This window comes from Mus caroli, unplaced genomic scaffold (genome assembly GCF_978045245.1).
Source record: "Mus caroli unplaced genomic scaffold, Mus_caroli_1 scaffold_16, whole genome shotgun sequence".
Lineage (NCBI taxonomy): Eukaryota > Metazoa > Chordata > Mammalia > Rodentia > Muridae > Mus > Mus caroli.
The window spans coordinates 64,802,164-64,807,895 of NW_028227271.1; positions in this window are offsets into that span (position 1 = coordinate 64,802,164).

A 5,732-nucleotide genomic window follows, 5' to 3' on the forward strand; every position below is an offset into this window, starting at 1 on the left:
GGGTGGGGGTGGGAAGTAGGGGTAGAGACAGGAGCCGAGTGGGGGCATTCAGTGAGGACTGGCACCAGGTGGCCTTGTTCTCAGGCTTATATTCATCAAGCTACCTTGAGATACTTACATTTTGGCCAAAGAGGAAGTGCTTTCAGAACCCAGAGCCTGTGAAAGTGAGTCAGGGTATGTGTTATGCTGAAATGAAGCCTCCCGTGATATGGAGTTATAAAGTGTGCAATCTCTTCTAAATTTAATTATGCAAAATATCAAGTCATCTCACAATTTATGTGGATGAAAGTGAAAAGCTGTGGCTTATTGTTGCATGTTGTAAGAACTTCTGCTTCATTTCAGTTCCTGGAGAGCTCTCTGAAGCCCCGGTTGACCAGTAGGTCCCTTTTCCAGCTGAAGGTTGAATGGTCATGGACACAGAAGGCCAAGCCTTCTCTCCTGACAGAAGTAGGTAGGGGAGGCAGTGAAACTTCAGGTGCTTCTGGTGTCTCCTAGATTCTCACTCACATGACCTCCAGGCAGGTTCTCTGTGTCCTCCTCAGGAAGACCACACACAGCTGTGCAGAGCACTCCCGAGGCCAGCACTTGGGGACTTGGACATGTGCTAAAACTTGCACTGCTGAGTCCTATCTGTGTTCAACCCAAAGACTGCACTGGAGAACCCTGCCAGGATGTGCCTACATGAAAGGAAACAGAATTTAGACCTGGCTTTGATAGCTCAAGTCACTTTCAAATGTGATTGGAGACTTTGAGAGACTTTGAGAGGACATCAGGTCAAATGTGCAGCTCTTGGTTTCTGTTTTTGTGGCTGATAGGGACTCTTTGTCAAAAGCCTGCTAGGAAAGGTTAGTGATAACTGTAACCTACTGCAACAGGTAGAAGAAATGCCAATGCCAGTTTGTATTTACTTTCCAACTACATCTGGTTACACTCTGTTATGATTTAAAAAAAAAATGTGTGTGTGTGTGTGTGTGTGTGTGTGTGTGCATGTGTGTGTAGTAAATTAGAACCAAAATTTCAGAACCTTGTGACATAGCTGGTGTTTGACAACTGACAGGTAGTCCTGTCAATTATCAATTGCCACCTCCCCCATACCTCAGCATTGCCAAGAGTTTCACAAAAAGCCACCAGAGATACAGCCATTTCAGGTCATCAAACTGCAGCAAGTTCAGCACAGTATTCTGTCTTACATTGTGTTTGTCTGTCCTTTGTCTCCAGAGCTCAGGCTGCAAACTCCTTCAATACAGGGTTCAGCATGGCTGCAGAGGGGACAGCATGGCACAGTTCCTGCCCCCAAAGCAGGTCCAGCAAGGCCTGGGTCTCCTCACATGTTGATGGTTGCTGAAGGCATGAGGTTTGCTTGTATAATAATGTACATATTTTGCTTCATGTTCTTTCCTCGGGTCATGTTCTCCTTGCCAGGATTATTGGGGAATATTCCCTCTGCCAAGGTTAATGACTTCATAATAATCAGAAACATCACAATTCTGGGAGTTGAGAGTATGTCTAATAATGCTCCTCAGCAAAATGGTAGTTCTGTGACCTTCAGGCCAGCCCTGAAGGCTGTGGGAAAGAACTCTGAAAACATGAGTTAAAAGCTATAGAAACAGGATTTCTCAACTATGCCAAATATAAGCATGAGATGTGAACTGTAGGAGGGGCTTTATGGACCTGAAAGAACAGATGCAGCTGCACTAATGAGTCAGTAAAGGGAAAGGAATAGTTTAAAAAAAAATAAGGCTCAGTATTTAAGAATTAAAGGAGCACCATGAAGTGAGGGAGTGATGATCTCAGGGTAGGATTCCACCCAGTTACACTTTTGTTTGTTTTACAAAGGCAGGTAGATCTCTGAGCTCAAGATCTGTCTACAGAACAAGTTTCTGGACCGCCAAGCTTAGGCAGTGAAGGAGTTGGAAAACAGAACTTCTTCTCACATAAAAGTAGCCTCTGTGTCTAGACTGGGGAGTCACAAGCATTGTGCCCAATGAACTGCATAAGATTTATTATGTTAAAAAAATGTACTTGCATTCTTTTTTTAAGAATCAAGGGGCTAAGGTCATAACATGCTGATTCATGGGATAATCAAAAGGGAACTTGGGGTAAATGACAGAATTGATATGCAAATAAAAGACTAGGCTTTGGTCTGTAAGAACTGCTCTTTTAGAAGTTTGGGGTTTTTTTGTTTGTTTGTTTGTTTTTTGTTTTTTGTTTTTTTTTAGATACCCAGGATATCTCTTTTTATATATGCACATATTCCAAAGTTAAAAATTCTGAAATATTGTTGGTCCCAAGTACTTCTGAGAAAGAATGTTGCCTGTTTGTAGGAAGGCCAGGGGACCATAGAACTTGAGGAGAAAAGAACATGGTAGTGGAAGGGAATGAGTAACACACAGGAAGGGAAGAAATGGTAAACCCTCAGAAATCTAAAGGTCTATATTCAACAGGGAGGTGAAAGGAAGGGTATAGACAACACTTGATAGTGATGGTACCTCTCTCATTTCTTATCCTCTAGAAATAACTGTGAATTTCAAGTACAAACTAAACTTCCATCCAGCTTCCTTATAGGTGAGCTAATATATCCACATGATCCTCTTTCCCAGTCTCTGCAGCAGTGGATTGGTTCACAGCAGCTGCAGGGATCTCTCCAGCTTTCAAGTGCTCTAGGTCCAGAAGGCCTTTGTAGTCTGTAGTTAGAGGCTGTGACCATTTGTTACATGTCAACTTGATAGACTCTGGAACCCTGAGAAAAAACTCCAGGTACACCCAGGAGGGATTGTTTAGCCTCTGGTCATGCCAGTGGGGGATTCCATTGATTAGGTTGGTTTATGTGGGAAGATTCACCCCAGCATGGACAGCACCATCCTCTCTGCCTAGGTCCTGCACTGCATGAAGAGCTGAGTGCCAGCACCCTTCCCTCTCTGTTTCTTGATTGCAGGTGGCATGTGAACTGCTGCCTCAGGTTCCTGCTTGTGAAGGACAACAAACCTTTCCTCCTTAAGTTGCCTTTGTCAGATATGTGGCCCCAGCAATGTGGAAAGTAACTAAGAGGAACACTGAATTCTCTTTGGGTATTGATACCTGCCTGCCTGAACCCAAAGGGATGTTACAGCTGCCATCCATACTGATGTCTGTTGATGTAAGACACAGAAGAGCTCGTGTGGGCCAAGGGGTAAGGGCTGGGGATGGCACTCAGGAAGGTCTGTAAGCAGTGTACTAGTCAGCACTGGCTGCTATAAAAAAACATAATGGGGGATTCTTGGCTTAAGAAAAGGGAATTCATTTTTCTCACAGTTCTGGAGGTCTAAACAAAGATGGTGGCAGAATTGGTATCTTTTGAGTTCTCTCTCTGTGGCCTGTAGCCAACCACTTCCCTACTGTGTCTCACACAATCCTTGTTCTGCCCAGTGCATAAAGCTCTCTGTGACAATTCTCTAGAATCTAGAGAATCTAGTCCTGGACAGCACATCTACAGAAACTTCTATTTTTAATTTTGTTTTGAGTTGGAGTCTTGTTATGTAGTCCTGGCCTAGAATTCATGCTGTAGACTATTGTGGGATATTTGATCATATTGTGAACCTGGAGATTGTGTTGATTACTAGAAAATTTGTTTCTAGATGTGATGTGGATAAAGCTTAGTATACACCTTTAATACAGCAACATGGATACTCTGGCTGGAATACAGGCATACCCAGACATCAGTATGGATGGCAGATGTAACATCCCTTTGGGTTCAGGCAGGCAGGTCTCAATACCCAAAGAGAATTCAGTGTTCCTCTTACTTACTTTCCAGATTGCTGGGGCCACATATCTGACAAAGGCAACTTAAGGAGGAAGGATTTGTTGTCCATCCCAAGCAGGAACCTGAGGCAGCAGTTCACATGGTACCTGCAATCAAGAAACAGAGAGGGAAGGGTGCTGGCACTCAGTTTTTCACACAGTGCAGGACTGCATACCCTTAGTACATACCTTTAATCCTGAACAATGTAGGTAAAGTTAGTTTGTAGAAGGAAGCACCCATGTTAAAAAGTGATATCTAATTGCTGATAGGCCAAGTGATGAATCAGAGAAAGATTTGACAGAATAGGATATGCCCAACTTTCATGAGAATACAGACAAAAGAGAGGCTATTTAAGAGAGAACAGTGCTGACACAGAAGGAGAGAATAAGTTTTACTGGGAGAGTTTTACAGAGACAGGTTGAAGGGAGGAAAAACTAGACACTGGTTAAGTTAAAATAAGCCAGAGAATGAAAAGAAGTTAAAAGATTAGAACAGATTGCTAGATTTAGTTTGAGGCCAAGCAGAGCAATTCAGTTAGAAGCTAAGAAAAGCCAGTTTGAAATAGTGTGGAGAGGAGTTTTGAGCCAGAACAGCTGAGTTAAACCAGCCATCCAGAGTTCAGAAAGAGCTAGAAAGGGTGAGTTTATTCAGCAATAAGTCTATGAGTCTGAAAACATTCTAGGCCTACAGAAGATTGAACAGAAACTAAAAGCCTTCAAGTCTAGGCCCAGGTTAGCAGACAGAGCTGCTCTGAGATGACAATTACTTTAGGTGAATTAAAAAATACTTTTACAGTAGACCAGGCTGGTCTCAAACTCAAAAAGATCCATAGGTCTTTGCTTCCTGAGTATTGAGATCAAAAACAAGAACCACCATGTTGCTGAATCTACCAATTCAACAGTTTCAGAGAGATACTCCTCAGGGGACTTCTATGTAGTGAATACCTGCAAACACTCTTTGACATTGTTCCCTAAACAACAGTCTTAACTATTGCATGGTGTTCAACAGTGTAAATAATCCAGAGATAACTTAAAATATGTATGTATATATGTATTGTGAAGTGGGGGAGGAAGCTAGGGAGAATGTTACATGGCAAGGGCTTGCTGCACTGGTATTAGGTCCTGTGTTTAGATCTACAGTACTCACCTAAAAGCTAGATCAGTAGAACCTGTAATCCCAGTGATGGGTAGGCAGAAAGAGAAGACTCCTCACGCTCGCTGGCCAGTCTATCAGTATTGTAGGGGAAGGAACTGATAACTAAAATATATTTTCCAATTGTTTGTTTGGCTAAATAAAGATGGCAGATGCTAATCACTGGGTGAAGATATGGAGGCAGGTTTTCCAGGTCCCAGAGAAGAAGAGGACACAAGATAGAGAAAGGGCCTTTTTGGCCAGTCTGTGAAGCACAGAAGACAACACTATGTATGCCTGGGGGCTTTTAGACCCAAGTTGAGCCCTCTGCCACCAGAAGAATTCCAACATAGAGTAGCTGATGAGTTTAGGATAATAGATTCTGAGCCCAGCGATTGTGACTTTTGGCTGATTTCTAATATTAAGATTGTCTGGTGTTTTCCTTTCACAGTGATTCAGGTGAGCAAGAGAGAGGGCGCAGCCATGAGTCATCACTGGTGGTCAGCAGAGCCAGACATAGGTGTGGATGGTCTGTGTAGAGTGATTGCAGCTCCTGGTATTTATGGGAAAAGCATAAGCTAGCTGTGGGGGCTGGGTGAAGCCGCCACTGCCAGTACCTAGCTAGAGCAAGCATGGGTTTATTAAAATGCATGCAATACAGGAAGGGCTGAGATCCTAGGTGTGGGCCACCATACTTGGTTTATATGAAACACAATTCAAAATACCTGTGTGTTTTTGTGTGCACCTCTATGGTACATTAATGTTCTAGGAAGTCAGGGAAAGTTCTAGAAAGCAATTCCTTATGAGTGTGAAGAACCCAGTG